Below are 18,210 nucleotides of genomic sequence, written 5' to 3' on the forward strand. Positions count from 1 at the left end.
GATTTTCGTAACTCCAAATTTCTCTTGGGATTCTTTCAATTGATCCTTATTATTTTTCGTTTTTTCTTCTTGTTTTTTATTCACTCACTCGTATCTGTTATATTCTTATGGTTTACTTTGTCTGACTGACTTCTGTGATTTATCATACTTGGTCGTTTACTCACATAATCGAAAATCAATCTTGAAATGGTCATTTCGTTGGCTGGAGGTGCAACTTCCTCTAATATTCCTTAGACGGATTGTGAGTGATAAGGTTGCGTGATTTCCCCCGATAGACTAGTCTGTGCTTTACAATCTCATCGTTTTTATTTCTAACTTACGGCCGGGATGCAAGCTGATTTATATATGAGAGAAAGGAGAGCGGCTCGGCAAGATGTCCGACTGTCTAAGCATGCAACCAACGACTGGCAGAAAATCAATTTCGTCTTACGGAGCCTTTAAATATCGTTTCGTTTCTCCCGTTATTTCTGCGTGGATCCTAGAGATTTTCGCTGCTCTAGAGATCTTTCAGTGGAAATAAGATCGTCGAAGTGGAACAACGACCGCGCAACGCTTTAAAAGAAGAAAAATAAAAAAGTTGTTCCAGGAATATACATTGATATCCTGAAAAATATTTTCCATGTCTATAAATCAATGTTTCGAAAGTATTTATTTTCGAACCGAAAATATCGGTTTTTCATTTTATTCTCTCTCTCTTTTTTTTTTTTTTCACTAAATAACGTTTACGGAGATTCGAACAGGGTACATATTGAATTTCACATACACTGTTTTTTCACTATACCGTGGGACCTCATTAAATTGCATTCACCCTGGTGGATAGGTCAATTGACAGGGCAATATTTATCAAGTTACGCTGTATTATTCTCTATTTCGACGACACCGTATTGATCGCGATACTAATAGTATCACACGATTCGAATAAATAACGGTTTCGAAATCGGTGATTTTCTCAACCTATTGTATTACAATTCTATGATCGAGAAAACTTCATTACAAATATATTCACGTTCGATACTCGATCGAAGTTATTGGAATAGGGTAAAAGATAATTGTTATTGATACACATAGGTGATAAAGTAGGTAATTTTTTACTAATTGTTCTGACCATTGAATCGAAAAGTGTGGTCGTTATCCGACCCGTATATATCATTGTGAAATCAAATGTATCGATCGAGTTTCCGTTGTTTGTTCGCAAACCAGGAAGAAGAGATACCGGAAAAAAGAACGGTTGGTATTGATCAGAATTCTGGATATTATAAATCAAACGATAAAGCGCGTGTTCACGTGATTTCATGGTGCCAATAATGACGACGTTTGATGAAACATTCGACGTGTGACGTATGGTTTTATAACATTGATTTTCCTCGAACACGCGATTATAATCTTAACGGCAAACGATTAAGATTTGTTCCCGTTAAAGGGACGAAGAATGTAATAAATAAATGGAATTCTCCGTAATTCGAATCGAGCGTGTAAATTTTTCGTAGAAATTTAAACGTGTATCGCGGCGTTAAACTATTTCATTTACACAGATTAAACATTATTGCCATAAAAAGAGAAACATTCTGATATTCACATTTTGCGCTTTCTTTTTTTATTGCATTGTTCATCAGGAATACAGCACAGCGTTTATCTAGACGCTCAAGTATTCAGATCCAGGTACGCTGATAAACCTTTCCGACGATTACGCTTCTCATTCGGCGATGCCTGAAATCTATGCTAATTCGCGGGGATAAAATATTTGCTTTGGCCTGCGCGTGTACCGAGTCCACTTCGGAACTCGTGGCTGTACAATACCACCGGTTGATTTATGCCGCGCGCCTGACTCAGTAGGGACAAATTCTACGCTCGCCATCGTGTGTTACAGTTGTGTTCGGTGAAATTTTATGGATTACGCTGCCCTGTAACTACCTGTCCGATCGCGAAGGTAAGATCGATGCGTTACACCATCTCGTAAACTTCCAGATCTGAATAAAAAATTGGTGATACGGACATACCCGTGTGTGGCCGGTTTTTCTTCAAAACATATTTCATAGCATGGCGTATTACACGGCAAAAATATTCATCTTATCTATGTATAACTTAACAACGTCGCATTTAATATAAATAGCTATAAAAAATAATTATACGTAATATTTAGGAGGATTAAAGAAATATTAAATTTAATAGATATTAATGTTGAGGTTTTGAATGGAAAATGGTCTCTGGTAAGTTTCTTGAACGTCCATGCAAAACGTCTATGGAGAATGTCTATGAAGTTGAGAAGATCCTGCAAGCTCTGCTTCCGACTTTGCTGCATTTACTTGGTGGTTTGGGCTGCCCTTCGACCCCTTCCCGTCTGCTCTGTTAGCCGTATAGATCGCTGTATTCATTATTCTGGCGCTAAATCGTTTGTGAATAATGGCCTCCATGAATCTTTTCTCGGTCCGTGGCTGCAGCGAGAAACTCGTGTGCCACGTAAGTCCTCTCGCACTTAAGAAGCACCTAAATAACATAGACGATGAAGATTTCTTTCCACACCAAAAGATTACGAAATTCTTTATGAAACCAAAATTAAACGTAACTCGGAAGTATTTATTTTTTCAATTGTAAGCTTATTGAATCACAAGGAATAAAATTACGCGCGATTCATCATAAAATTGCGTAACTTTTAATTTTGCATAACTTTACGGAAATATTATATTTCTATGCTTTTACCCTACTTGTATGTATCGTGGTATTTGATGTATCTCTCAAACATTCTATCGGTATCGTTTATTCCGTTTATATCCCTGAGTCGATGTCGACGGTATAAACGCAGATAACCGAGAAACGCCAAGCAATCGCTTTGTCGTCGAGAATAGAACGGGTGAGTTTTGATCCGGTAGGAGATATAATCGTGGATGCTCGGCGGAAGTCACGTGATTATGTCTGCGGAGAATCGAAAGTTTCTTTTTTTGGAACGCCCCTGGCATATGCGTGAAACTGACGCGAATAGTCAGCCTCCATTGTTGCCGAGGTTCTTTGTAACGGATACAAAAGGCATCCGGATAAAGTACTCGATACACTTGGTTCGCTCGATCCAAAATCAAGAGGGAAAACTAAGAATTGTAGCGGGCAATCGTTTCTCCGTTGAATTAATTGTCTTCGAGTAATCCCTTGGTCAGTCGATAGGGAGACACTTCCCAAGAGATATTCGATTCTTCGCTTCAGATGTTTTCAATGCGTTTGTCCTGTCTTGCAACAGACACAGTATAGAAATAAGATATACTCGATAGTAGCGTTCGAAGTGGTTTGCAACGATGGAAAAATTTTTAGCAAAGATAAAACAATCGAAGATTTTTATTTTGTGAAAAAATATTGCTTTCGTTAAGGTAGCAGCAGAAATATGTTAACAAATTTATAGGAAACATAAAGAGAAAAGGAAGAGACACGAAGCCGTATATTGAATATAGAATATCGAGAGAAATTCCAGGTCTATGAATATGTTCGTCGCGAAGAATGAAAATAAGTAAAGTACTAGGTGGAATGATTTTTCCCCGTTCCCCGCCTTGTGTACCTTTTTCTGATACAATTTTATGCAAGTGGAGGTAGAGATAAGTGCGAAAAACAGAATAACGTTCTCCTCCGTAACGGTGCGACAGAAAAAACGAAGAAAAAAGAACAACAGGATTGAATCTGTAAATTGTAGTATAATTCAAATGAATTCTCGTTTATAGCGAAAGATTATTTTATGATGCTACAAATATGCACTAAGAACGTCTTTAATATAAATGCAACAGCGTATTCATAATGTTTTATTCTAAATATAAAATGGAATTAATATCGTGAGTGACACGAGTAACATCCTGTGACGAATACCAACCTACGATATGGTTCCAGATCCATGTAAAATAACGATAAAACGTACAATAACATTTTGACGCTATATCTGAGATTTACTAGCTTTCCAATCTGGCAAATTCTTTAGTTATAAATTTAAAAGAAATACGGTTCAACTATATCCCGTGGATACGCGTCGGAAGCCTTCTGTCTAAGGCTAGCGTTGCTGATCTCTTAAGCCCTCAAGGCTGTAACACGTTCGCCAATCTCTGGACTGTTTTCTTTCGTTACTTCTTCGCTGCATTACCCAAGTATATGTTGGAGAAAATAACTGAATACGTCCGTAAATAAAAGACTTAATTCTTCGATTACGATCGGAAGAATCCGAGCGTTGAACTTTATGACCGTAGAGCCTGTCTTGGACCATGTGGAAATCTTCGAAACTCGAACTCGAAGTTTCTGGGGCCGTGGGACCAGCCACGAATCACTCTGGAATCTTGACATCCCTAACTTCAACGCCCTGGTTGGTCCGTCGATCTTGTGGCTGTTCGAAGTGTCTTCCAAGGCTTCGGGTTAGTTGTAGCTGGTCTCATGACATTGAGACTCGTTCTGTTAGTTCCACAACTTTATGGATCACAACTGAGGATTCACACTTGTTGATGTTTCTTTTTGTTTTATAGGTTCCACATTGTTTGTGTTGTATATAATCACATTTAGTTTGTTTGTACGCGCTTAATGAACGTCATTGCGCAATTATCGCGTTATCTTGATTAGGAACCGCCGGTATTGAATTAAAAAAAAATGGAAGTTTTTTGTATCTCTCATATTGTTTGAAAGCATCGTCTAGCGAGTTATATATATACACATATTACTGTTGGCACGTTCTGTTTATTTAAGAATATCTGATCTAAAATTTACAATGATTTTTGTTCAAGTGTCGTAAGTTCTTTATCATTTCTAATCTCATCGTAGAATTTAAAAGAAGATCATTCTCTAAATTTCTTATGTCGAATGTATAGCGACAAATTTAACCTTTCACACAGCCAATGATTTTCTTTTTATTCGGGATATTTCCCACTTGCCAGAAGTTGGTGGCACGCCAGGAAGATGGAAATTACGTGCTTGCGACATTCGTTATACACTGCGATTGGCTGGGATAAAGAATGAGGCGACCCAGACTTCTTTCATTCCAGCTTCCTTCCCGACTCGTTCTCTTCCTTCCAGTTTTCTCCGTTTAATCCATGCGCGACAAGAACCGCGTACATGCCAGCAGAACTATGAAAAAAATGGCAATGCGGATGAATAGCGCGTTCTCATACGTCGAATCCGGCATCTTGCGGTTTGCTTCCCTTCGTTGCACAGTCAACGTTTGGCACTGAATCCCCGCCGTTCGCCACACGTAAATATTTTATGCCTTCGAACAATCCTCGATTAACCGTATCGCGTGAGATTTTCGACGCGTTGGCAACCGTCAAAATTAGTTGCAATGACGAATTTAGCGTGGAATTTGATGTAACGTAAAAGTTCTACCGAACGTAAAATACAATGCTTCGAATATGATTCGCGACATTTCAAAACTGATTGGATACTACCTCACTGAAAAATAATTTTAATATTAATTACGACGTATGAAATAGCTGCGTTTCGTCGCGTATGCAATTAATCATTTTTATATTTTATAAAGACACTACGAGATAAAACGAGAATATTCGCATTATCGTACATTATCCTATGCTCTTAACTGATTAATTATTTTTCCCATCTACCCACCTACATTTCTTATGCAACCAAAGCTAATTCTGTCTATGATTCAAGACAAACGTTCTAAACAACATCGCGTTTACGCTCTTGCTTTCTATATTTTCTTTTACTGTGTAATCCACTAAACGTCGTGCCCGCTAGAGAACGGTAATCTTCACGACCTATGAAAACCTGCATTACTTCTCGCCCTATTCTGATACGTCAGGGAAATCGCTTATTTCTTTGGATAACTCAGGGGTATTGTTTCCTGGATTTTCTCCTGAAAGATACCTAAAAGAGAGAAAAAAAAGAAAGATAGGGCAATGTACGTTGCATTTTCCGCTCATCTTGCCTCGTTTCTAACCGCTTTTTCGAGGCCCCAATCCTCTAGTCTCGTTCCCGTTTCGGAGTATCTCGTTTCACGCGATCTATTCCTTTCTCCCTTCGGCGTATTTCACCTCTTCTATGGAATCTCTCGAGGTAGATACTTCTACCTAATCTGGAGTTCCGAGTCTGTGGATCGATGAAGAGGGACGGCGGCTTTAGCGGCGGGCCTTGAGTCCGTCTTTCGAGGGTTTCATTCAAAGATTTCGACAACCTCAACTGCTGACCGAAATAGCGAAGGTAAGCTACCTGGAAATGGCGACACGAGTACAACGGCGAAAGGATTTGGACGTACCTTGCCGGATAAAGACACTGCTTTCCCGAGCTTTCCTGGCGCAAAGAGAGATTTGTGATGTGCACGGGAAAAGGGGTAAAGTCGAGCACGAGTGCATAGCATAGGAGTGGCGAGCAGAAGTCGATAAAAAAGGACGGAGAAAGCAATGTGGAAGAACGGTTGAAGATAATCAGGTAAAGTGTGGTGCGACGTACGAATATAATGGGACGAGTTGGGAACGAAGTTGGCGCTCGGATTTTTCGAGTGGAAATTTGACCATGGAGGCGTCGACCGAAACGATCTTATCTTTTGGAATTCTTCGAGGTGCAGAGTTTTCACGAAATCGAGAAAGAAGGAGAAAACTTCCAGTAAGGGGTTGCTTGGGGAAGAAACGATATCGGTATCGGGCGAAAAGCGGTTCTGGAAACGTTGAAATATTCAGAGCATTCGGGAGAAATAATTCGGGAAGAATCTGCGCGAGTGAAATATAAACGAGTGCCGGAGAGATATTATTTTCATGATGTTTCGAATTTCTGATAGTGGTAGCGCCGAAAACTGGTGAACGCGTATAAAAATAAGATTTTATCGTAATACGACGTTAATCGAGTGAAATTGGTGTTTTTTGAGAAACATGCGACAGCTGCAAGAAAGAAATTGTCTGTAGATAATCGGATTGGAAGCTTCATCGACGAGATGTCGATTTATCGAACTTTTTGCCTTTGAGCAAAATTTGACGGGATTTGATCGAATTAGGGAATTAGAAAGTGAAACGAGAAAAGAAAAACTACTGAATAAGTTGAAAGAGACGTCGATCGTTAAAAATCTAGAGTGCAGTCTCAGCATCACTCAGTATTCGTTTCAACGTTATAGCCTGTCTACGTTTTACGGCGTGCTCTGTTCATTGAGCGTAAAATTTTCTCGTTGTGTCGTCATCTGTGGCTAAAATACACGAATACATTTAAATAGGATATACACGTAACTTAAAATATGTAGCTATTATTACGAATGAAAACATTGTAATTTTTAAAACATTGCTTAAAAATATTTAACTTTGTCGTGCAAATATTGAAATATTAGGTGGTCGCAAAAGTTTCATTCGTTTTATAAGGAAATAGTAGATGCACAACATTGTTTGTTTTATATTATTTTATTGAATTATGTATGATCCATTTTGTCCTATTGGAACATACATAATGAATCATACATAATTCAATAAAATAATGTAAAACGAAAGATGTCGAACATCTATTATTTCCTTATAAAACAAAAGAAACTCTTGGGACAATCTAACTTAAGCTACATATCCTGCACAAATTTAACTTGTGATTTATGCCAAAAATTCTCGTTATCTTGCAAATATTTTACGTTTTTCACATCGTTATCGAATATTCAATTTGGTTGCATTATAAAACTGACGTTTCCTTTTTTATAATAAAGAGTGTCGCGTATGTATATATGTAGCAATTTGTTTGGTTCGGTTTGTTTCACTTTAACTAGGAAGAAATTATACTTGAAAATTCGAGCTATTCGCTATATTGGTATTCGAGTCGAGCATTCGATCAGAGTATAATGGATTGTTACCAATCACCAGATCAATGTGAAAGTTGGGCGTCGTTTGGTCTGGTAGGTCCACAAAACTTTGTAATTTTTCCGGTAGTCAGGAGGAGGAAAACGTCTCTAGGTAGCCACACGTGTAACGAAACTTAAGATACCACTTTGCTCGACGTTTCCCCGTGATGTCAAGAGAATTTTCTTGCTGGAAAGTCGCGCGTGAAGCATACGAATTTCCTGGGTTTATAAAAAATTCATGTTGACGTTTTTTAGAAGTTAGCGTCGAGAATAACGGGAAATTTTTCACACGCGGACGTACAAATGTGCGAAAAAATGTATTCGGTTTTACTTTTATTTTCGTTGCCGCGATCCTTCCCACCCGTTTTCACGGCAACTCTCGGTACAGTTCTTCTCCAAATAATCAGCGAACTGATCTTTTTAGTAAACGAGCGGATTCCTGGCGAGGTTCATCGAGATACGAATGCTTTTGCCGAGTCACGGAGAAGATTTGAGAAAATCGAGATTAAACGTTGTTCCATCGACGTCGAGCGCAAGTCGTTAATTATCCTGACGTATTATCGACGGTTCTCGAACGGAGTGTGTTCTGTAAAATTGTCCCGAACCAGTTTGCGCATTAACTTGGAACACGCTACGATTCTGTTCGATAAGCTTGTAATGATACCTTGGTCTGTTCGCCGTTAGGTATCTTTCATAATGGGATTTAACTTTACTGTTATCATCGCCCTTTTATTCAATGATAATGGGTGCACTCCATTAAGGTAGATTAAATTTTTCAATGAAATCGGAGACTTGGAAAGCACGTCGAATCTATCTCTGCCTCTTCTTATCGTTCCAAATGCGTTCGAACGACGCATTTGCGAAATCACATGTAAACGCGGTAGGCGCATGAGGTGTAGGAAACCATTTTAGGCGATACCGTGATGAAGAGCAGTCTCCGGTGACGATTAAGGCACGAGAATCCTTGAAATTCAATGCCGCTTTTACCGCGCATTCGGAACTCGTTCGAAAGATGTAAAGCCTTCCTCGTTCGAGCAGCCGCAATAATAATGACGATGCCATTCGTTTCTTGTCGGACATTTTTTGAGTCACCCTCAGAAAATCGATCAATTAGAGTCAGTTCGTAATTACGACTCTGTATATTTTGGCTATATCTCAGTTACAGTGGTGCCATTATCATAAATGTATTGGGAACATTGTATAGCTTCGCTGGATATGAGTAAACTACTGTGTTCTACTTGGACGTCTGACTAACAAGGGCGTTTCTACTTAAAACGTTTCTCGCCGCTCTTTAGCTAATCGTTCTGTAGAAGTCGGATTCAAACAAATCTGAATTAATTTACTTTGACGCATAGAGAATCTCCAACGTTTCTACTTGAAAGTGCTCGTTTAGAAGGTCGAAATTTCTTAGGGAACGTCGAACAAAATTTAACAAGAGCCGCATCCACAAGTATCTCGCAAATTCGTTTTAGCGCACTTATCTAAATTCTCTCTGGGGAAAGATTCGGCAAGATCTCCGCAAAGAGATAAATAAGTTTGCAAGCTGAAACTCACAGGGGTTCCAGGGATGGTCAGAGACGTCTCCTAGTTACCGGATAAACTAAAGTAAACCAGTCACGTTTTTTTACAAAGTTTCTTCTCTTTCCTATTTTTTTCGGTGTTGTCTATTTTATTATTCGTGTTTTATTCTCATACTGCTCGTTCTTCTATCCGACGTACCATTGTAATAGCATTTGCACATTATTCATGTTTCAAACGATCTTTTCCAGCATTGTAAAACTAACATGCACGCGGTAAACTTATTGCATAATTTATTATATAATCTTATAGCTAATGATGTTTGATGTAGAATAAAATACAAACGATTATATTATAGCAACAATTATCAGATAATAGGCTAGCTACGTTTACGGCGATTCCAATAATTTTACGATGATTATCACAGCTGTATTCAATGAAGTACTCTTACAATTAGCTTTTCCAACTTTATATTCGTCCAGATAGTCGAGATTCAATTTATACATCTTCGTACTTCCTTCCCCATTAAATTTTCACGGTTGTGTTTTCACGTTTGAAGCATAAAAGCAGTACGTTCAAAGGCTGCTTTGTTACCGTTCGACGTAATCCGCGCAGTTGTTGACGAACGTAGTTAATAAATCGTAATCGGCACAAAGCAGTCGACAGGTCGTGCGTATACTGCTTTAAAAGCTCTCCAAACACCCCAGATTGAGGAACGATCCGTGAGATTGTTCACGGGATTAAATTAAGCGTTTTAAAAATGTGCTCGCGCTAGATTTAGGGCCAAGTATATTTTCTCGTTGAACCGAACTCGATGGAAATTCGAGGGTTAATTTATAGCGGACCATTTTTCGTTGGCCGGCTGGCGAATTATGATCGTAGGTTCTTATAAATTTAATCTTCCAGACTTATCGCTATCTTTTAATGCATGGACTATAGAGATCTACGAACGTCGATATATACCAGCGGGAAGGGACTTTCAATGATAAGAAGGGGCAACCGCGCTGAAAACATTTAAACGTGGCCGTAGAAAAACTTCTGAAAGCGAAGTTCGAGAAACGAGAGTAACTAAGCGCGCATCGAAGAAGATTATCGAACGTTTCTAAGAATTTTTAAATTGGATGCTGGAATTTCGTGAGCGAAGAGCGTAACTGCGGTAACAGTCGTAAATAAATACGTGGAGGATGAATAATTCTAGATATAGGATCCAGTTATAAATATAGATGTTGAAAGAGGTGAATGACGTGAAACCGCGACGCGAGAAGATACCAACGCATTTCGGGTTATGATATGTGCTCTTTCTGAAATCTGGATACGGAGTGGCCGCGTTTGGTGTATAGAGTTGAGTAGACTCTTGGCCCAAGGGCTTCGAGTGATTTCGTAGCCAGGCCGAAAGTTAAACGTGTTTCTCAAATCCACAGACGCCGTCGAAACACGACCATCCGCAGTTCTATTGAGATTTCTCTTTGAAATACATACGCTATTTATATAATTCGTATTCGCTTACGTAACGAACAATTTTTTACCGGTGCAGTTTTGCTTGAACGAAACGAATTCTTGCCTTAATTAATTTTTTTCATTTTTACGGTAACAAATAATTGCAAAGCAGGGACGCGAGAAATTTATCGAACAAAATTCTTGCTGAGAACCTTGGTACCTTTTAGGGTATTGTTTTCCCCGTAGCGAGCAACACTGCCCGCAAACGGGACTAAAAGACATTGTATTACCGTAGAATTACCGTCTGTTAAACGAGTGCTCGAGAGTTCTAGAGACAAGCAAAGCTCTCGAGGTGCAAGTGGCAAACGGTGGAGTCTCTTCAGCCTGCATCCAGCAGAGAACGACGCTGCTTTCATCGGTTCAGAGCTCGCTAAAGTCGCCAAACCTTTCTTTTTCGCCGTCGTATCAGCCTGGTCCAGTCTTTTCTTTTCTTGTGATCTGCGTCATTTTCGAGTAACGTTACGGCGATATGCCAAGCTTATTTCGCAAGCTCTGTAACTCTCCATTCTCTGATAGCTCTTCCCTGCAAGCTGAAGAAATTAGATTCTAGGTAGCGCGGAAGGAAGGGAGGATCGGTATTGAAATGTTTCCTTTGCTCAGATATCAACAATTGACTAAATTTTCCTCGTATACGTGTTTTCAAATTTTATTTATTTTCTTGCAAGTATTCTTTTTATCGAAGCAATGGATGAAATCTTTTCTCTTCTTCAAAATACTGAAATTTGTGTCTTTGTCAAACGAAAATATCCGCGTTTGTTCCACGGATACTGAATTTTTGTTAATAGTAGGTACGAGTAAACAGTTGAACACTTTCATTTTCGAAACGTATGAATGGGAAACATAATTTTTCTTCGATGATTCATTGAAAGAAGCAAAGAGAATATTGGGCATTTGTTTACGGAATATCAAATTAGAAGCCCGTGAAGCCTTCGTTGTAATACTATCTTCTTCATCTGCTATTATTATAGATACTTTATTCATCGATCGTATCACTGCAAAAGTTATTGTTCATTTAATGACCTCTTCAACAGTCAGCGGCATTTGTTTCCCTTGATTCCCAATGGCAAATGCACCGTAATTATTCTCGGTGGGCATGGCTCGGGCAATGGCTGACAGGTTAGTGCTTTACCTGGCATTTGTTGTGTTTTTGAACCCTTTGCTATTACGTCGATCGATCGTAACCACTGTTTAACGCATTACCGCTGTACTGCTATGTATTTGATATTTAGAAAAATAAAATATAAAAGCTATTCTCATATTTGAAAAGACATTTGGACAGTTACATAGTGTAGCAAATATAATTGTATTATTCGCGGGTATGTTATGCATATTCATAGATCGCAATGATAGTACACAGTCGATTAATATTCAATCTGTACAGACCTACGGTGTGTAGTCGCTGCGTAATCAATCTCTATTGATGATTATATAGATAACGTTTAAGCGTACAATATCTTTAATTATTATCATTTCGTATCTGGCTAACTTATTCCGCTGTGTACACGATCACGTGTAAAGATAAATCCTATTAACAAATTATAGAAACATGTTTATATCTTGTTTACATGAATTTTCGAAATTCGATTTTGTCAATTTGCATCAGCATTTCAAGCGGCGCCGATTGCGTAAAAATTGCAAACTATAGGAAAAAGGAAGAAAAAAAGGACAAGCTGACCTTCATCTGTATTTTCAAAGCGCGTGGTTTCTGCTTTCCAGTAAAAAATTTTGCCGAAAAAGTAGCAATAGCGCGCACCGCTCGCAATGTTTCCCATGAAAATTGAAAAACAGTCAACACTGAAGGTTGCAAAGTAGAAGTTTGCAGGATGAGTAATTAAGCGAATCGAGTTTCGAATTTTCATGGTTTAGAATTTGTCTGTTCAAACAGCTTTCGATGATGTAGGGCGAAGGATTTTCGCGATCGAGTTTGACGTAGGAATCTCCAGAGGGTTCGGGCATATTTCATCTTTCACGGTATATAGACGATGCACGCGAGGAGAAAGTCTAAAAGGCAAAAGAAGGAGAAAAGTTACGAGAGTTAAAGGAATATCCTCATAGGCCCTGTAACATGTTCTTCGACCACTTTCCGCTAGGGTAATCATATATGTAGCTTGCGAAGTATACAGGCCACGGGATGGACATATCGAGACTAACGGGCGATTTGTTCGGCCTTTTCCAAATGTTACCTCATTTCTTGCACCTGCTCATTTTCTAAAATTACGTAACATACGTAATGCAGGTAAAAATACACAATGCAAGTAAGAGAATATATCCATTTGTTCTTTATTCTTTTATGTAGGGGAACTTATTACTTGCTTTTACTTTATTGTTTTTTATTTGTTTCAACGCGGCAACGATGAAGCATTCCGATCGCATTTCATATTGACTGTACCTATATGAAATAATTACATTACGATGTAAAAACGTAAAATATATTTCAAATAACGTTAAATAAACAACGCAGTAACGGCAATTAGAAGCTCTTCAATATGTTTTCAGATTTTTATACCAATATTTCAATTCATTTAAAAAAATACAGCGATGTAAAAAACACGATTAATTTTTTCTCTCCGCTACCTTAAAAAGCTGCTGCTAACAAATCATTATTCGCGTTAAAAATGCCTGGTCGATAAAGTATTGATGGTATGGAAATTCTCTGAAAGAGGATAATTTATTCCTCTTCTTCTAATCGTTTAAATAGTTGGCTGAAGATTAAACGAAGTTACGAGCCACTGTAAGATGCTCTTCCTAATTTATGCGAATGGTATAGTTTACGAAAACAACGTGGAAAACTGGATCAGAGAAACGCAAGAAAAAATAGAAGACTGGAAAGTGATGTCGATATACCTGAACGAAGACATCGAGACGCAAGACTGTTATGGCTATTATTTCGCAAGCAATCTCTTGCGAATACTCGGTTCTATTTACTTCCTGCAACTTTATTTCATTCGGATAAATATTCGGGCGAAGACCGCCGTGCACGCATCTACGCTGCTTCCTCGCATTTTTTTAAAGCAGTCGTTATTTTTATTTTATCATAAAAATTATTAAACATATTCATCGAGCTTCGATAACAAAGAATTTCATATTACACGGGTGGAAACGATGCGAAAAAAATTCATATTGTACGCGTTGCACAATTGAAATACGTAAAATATATTAAACATATTTATTAAATCGACAAATTATAGAATGATATAAGGGGATTATAACATGATTAATAACGAGAAAGACAAAGCTGGCCGTTCAGCTTGTTGACACAAAGTAATCCAACGATTCGCACAAATAAATCTCCGAAGTACGACATTCACGGTGCGATCGACAGTGGTTTTCGCTCGATATACTTTATCGGTGAAAACAAAAGGTATTTGAATTTTTCGTCCTACTCTGTGCGCAACGAGAAACCAGCTCGACTTTGCGCTCGATCGCGTTATTTGGATTAATTCGTGGGTTTTGTTGGATGTATGCTTTGCAACTGAGTTTCTGTATGAATGTTTTTTTGCTTCGATTGTTCAAAACGTAAAACAGTTGCCGAGCTGCCACGAAGAGTATTATGATACCACGTACCAGAGGCATGGTCTATCGCAATGCAACATTGTGTACAGTTAACCACAAGTATCATTGATCCAACGGAAGCTGTATAGGTTGCTTCAAAGCGATCGCTGGAAGTCGGCGCTACGAGAGAATTTAGGTTACAGACCTAGCGGTTCGTTCCCCTTCCTATCTTCGTTCCATTGACTATCCGCGACTTGGCGACCAACCAATTCCTGCGTTTTCGTGACATACTACTAGCCTACATTTTGTCGGGTCGATGCGGTGCATCGAACTTCACCGTTGCTAGAACGTCCCGGCGCGTTGCGATAGTCCACCGATTCCTTTTGTTTAAATATTTCAATGAACCCGCCAGGGAGACAGAGTACGACCGCTACTTTCTCGCGTTATCATCCTGTTCTTTGAAACTCCCTTCCCAAACCTCTTTTCACTAGATATCTTCCTAGATTCATCGCGCTCCACTCGCTGACTGTTCGGAGAAGTTTATTAGGCGAACTTCTTTCTTGGTATCTCTGCGATATAATATTCGACTTCACGAACGAAGAAAGGAGAAAGGACATTATGTAGGAGGACGAAGTTTGAGACAACGGTAAAAAATTACTTCGATTCGAAATTCGATTTCTCTTAAACCGGGCTGCGATCGATATCGCCTTCCATCTTTTTTTTTTTTGTTCTTGAATTCTCTTCGTTATTTTTCTGTGCCTGGGTAATGCGGGCATTCTCACGTGCAAATGAGAAGACGTTGACGTGCGATGTGACGCGACGCGACGCACAAGTGCGGCATTTGAATGAGGACTCGGGATAAAAATCAAAATTCGTTGGCCGCGTTCGCACGTTCGCAGGCCATGTTCTCACGTTCCACGTGACGCGACATGCGCTTGCCGTAGCTTGTCGCAGCTTGTCGCGCAAAGCGAATAGAACAGAAGCGATTCCAATCGTGAGTGCCAATGGCCCGGGATTTCTTGTTTTTTTATGGCCGATCAAACTTGGTCCTGCACGAAACGGTTCGGCGAGGCAAAAATCAGGAACAGGTATCCTCTGTCTGGTTGAAAAACGATCCTCCTCGAGGTTCGTTGAATTTTAAGATTGTCGGGTAGGTACGCGAACGTGGAGGAGGCAAGGCTTCGGGGAAAACTTTGTCGATTGCCACGGCGCGAAGGGTTATTGCATTGCAAAATTGTCTTCAGAACTCCTTTATTGACCGAAAGTTGGAGGCATTCCATTATTGCAGCTTGTATGCATGATTTTTCTTTGCGCCTCTTCCCCATGTTCTGATAAAATTGGAAGCCTTGAGAAATCCTATCATGTTTGATTTTTTAGAAAAAGTAATTGTATTTCTTCGGAACACGAGTGTGGTTTTCAAATTGAACTGAAGAAATTAATCCGTAAAATTAGTCTGTAATTGATGCAATGATCATTGTAATTGCCATGTTAGACAATATGATAATTTCCAAGATCTTATATAAATATTCAGAACTCTACAGATAATGACAAAAATCTATTTGATTGAAATAATTTATTCGAAAGTTAATTAATTAAGTTATATATATAACAATATATACAACTTAAGTATATATATGCTTAAATTGTAGAGTCGTTAATTAACGAGATAATGATGATATGCAGAATGTCTCATAGTGGATTTATCATGTTAATACAAAGAATCGTGCTGATATATCTCATAATGTTTTTTTGAAATTTGATTGCTTTCTCTGCAGTTCCAGCGTACCATAATGTCGTCTACAATTAAGATTAAACAATATAGTTGAGTAAATTTATTTAAGTTCGACTATAGCGAAACGATAATAATTTCCGTCGTTAGCCTGTGCGTGCTTTTGTGTTGTATCTCGCCCCAAGACTCCTGTCGAGGTAAATTAAACTACTGTGCCATGTCTAGTGAATGAAATAAATGGTCCTATCGTTCTGTTTCTGGCCCAGCAACCGAAAGTATGCTTTTTCATCGATTTCGAATGGTCGGGCTGTAATCGAAGCGAACAGGTTCGCAAACTTCATTTATGAAATGATGAAATTTATCTCACTGACTTTAGAAATTAATCTAAAGTTAAATCGGGAAATTTTTGAATATTTTACGAATTCGAAAGTTTAGAAATAATTACTTCGTACGGTATTACCAAATGTAGCGCTGTAATTGGTATCAGGTAAGAGGATTCAGAGCAGAGAGTTGACAGGATAATTGACTCGGTTTAGTTGTAGACAGCTTTAAAGCGATTAGGAGTTCTAAACGAACATAGAGACGACCTGCATATAGGAGAACGATTGAGTTAGTGTTCGAATAGCTATTACATGCTCAATACATTATATAGTATGAAAATTTCTCTATAATTGGCATAAGCGTGGAAATATAGAATGAAGCAATTTCGCCTCGTTTCGGATAAAATCTAGCGGGGGAACTTACAAATTTAAAGATATTGTTTTAAAATGAGCAATTCTGATAATACTTTTAATATATATGGACAGGTTAAATGCGAATGTATGACCCGCCGGTTTCGAAACCACCAATCGTATAGAACTTGAAGAAAGCCAGTGATGTACAATGCTTGCTTTAAAGCGTACAATTTCCGGGGCTCTGTCGGGAGAAGCGTTTATATCCGCGTGACGATAAACTATCTTGTTTGTTCCCGAGAAAGCTTTAAAGTGGCATCATCCTATTTTCTACAATAAAACGAAAAATGCAGTTATTTAATTGCGTTAGTTCTTCTTGTAGTTTTCTGGCTCGTTACGATCGATTTTGCATTTAAATTGTACTACATATATACTAAGTGAGTGGACTGTATTAAGGAAATTTCTAAAAGTTGTCTTAAACATGATCCTTATATTAATTCGTTCGTTAAATTCTTAAAGAATATTATTAATATCCAGCTACATATATTCGCTAAAGCTTATTACAATTTAAACGATTATAACGAAGTTTATCTGCTTACCGAGCTCGATCTAGTGTACAACTTTGGCGAATATAATCGAATAGAATCGAGAGTTATCAAATCGGCAAACTGACACTTTATTTCCGGTTCAACGTATTCAACATTGAACATTCAGCTTCTATTATCCTGAATATTCCACTTTAGTTTCGAGCGATAATCGCCCCGTTTACGATGTACCTTTTTTGCTTCTTTTACATCCACTAAACTGTAACGATCGTTACGACTACAAGAAATAAAAAGGGAAATAAAGGGAAAGGAAAAGAGAGTAAGAAAACTGAGGAAAAAATATTCGCACAATAGTAAACCAAAGCAAAAAGTGAATATTTATGAATATTTCATGAAGCGGACAGATAACTGTAGAGGTGCTGTTAAAAGCTTGATACATTTTCTCGATATGGACATGATATTAATTACAATAATTCCTATAATATTTTATTCTGCAGAATATTCTTTCCGGAAATCGGCTTATCGTAAATCTGAATCGGGCTAAATGCTATAACTTAACAGCGTTGGCGCATGTCAGAGGGCAAAGTCGGCTCCGTGACCATTATTCCACCCTGGATGGATCAAAGAATTATTGGTTCACGCAACTCTCGAAACGCAATTGGGTTGCACGGTAATCAATTTAAAATGATAACTGGTCACATACGCCCGGAGGAACAGCGGATGTGTGCGCGATACGTGAAACATTTATTATGAAATAACAGTTACGTTTAAGTAATTAATTCGCCGCGTTGATGTTCGGTTCGTCATCACGGAAATATAACATAACGTAATTTTATACGTTCTGCTTTGTATCATTAATACGCTATGATAAATAATTTTTTTTTTTATTGTAATTGTCTTTTCTTATGTTTCTTTTATTGCGGAATATAGTTCTTGTATTATTCGCAATGTTTGTAAAAGCGAGATAGCTTGCGAAATCGGTGACAGTTT

General features: G+C 38.4%; 1 protein-coding gene across 5 annotated transcripts in view; it reads left to right on the forward strand.

The window, feature by feature from the left end:
- The window catches only part of LOC117236049 (disks large 1 tumor suppressor protein-like), a 440,507-nt gene that overhangs the window by 24,376 nt on the left and 397,921 nt on the right, over positions 1 to 18,210 (forward strand). The window lies entirely within an intron of this gene.

The sequence above is a fragment of the Bombus vosnesenskii genome, unplaced genomic scaffold, assembly GCF_011952255.1.
Source record: "Bombus vosnesenskii isolate JDL3184/JDL3185 unplaced genomic scaffold, Bvos_JDL3184-5_v1.1 scf7180000013339, whole genome shotgun sequence".
Lineage (NCBI taxonomy): Eukaryota > Metazoa > Arthropoda > Insecta > Hymenoptera > Apidae > Bombus > Bombus vosnesenskii.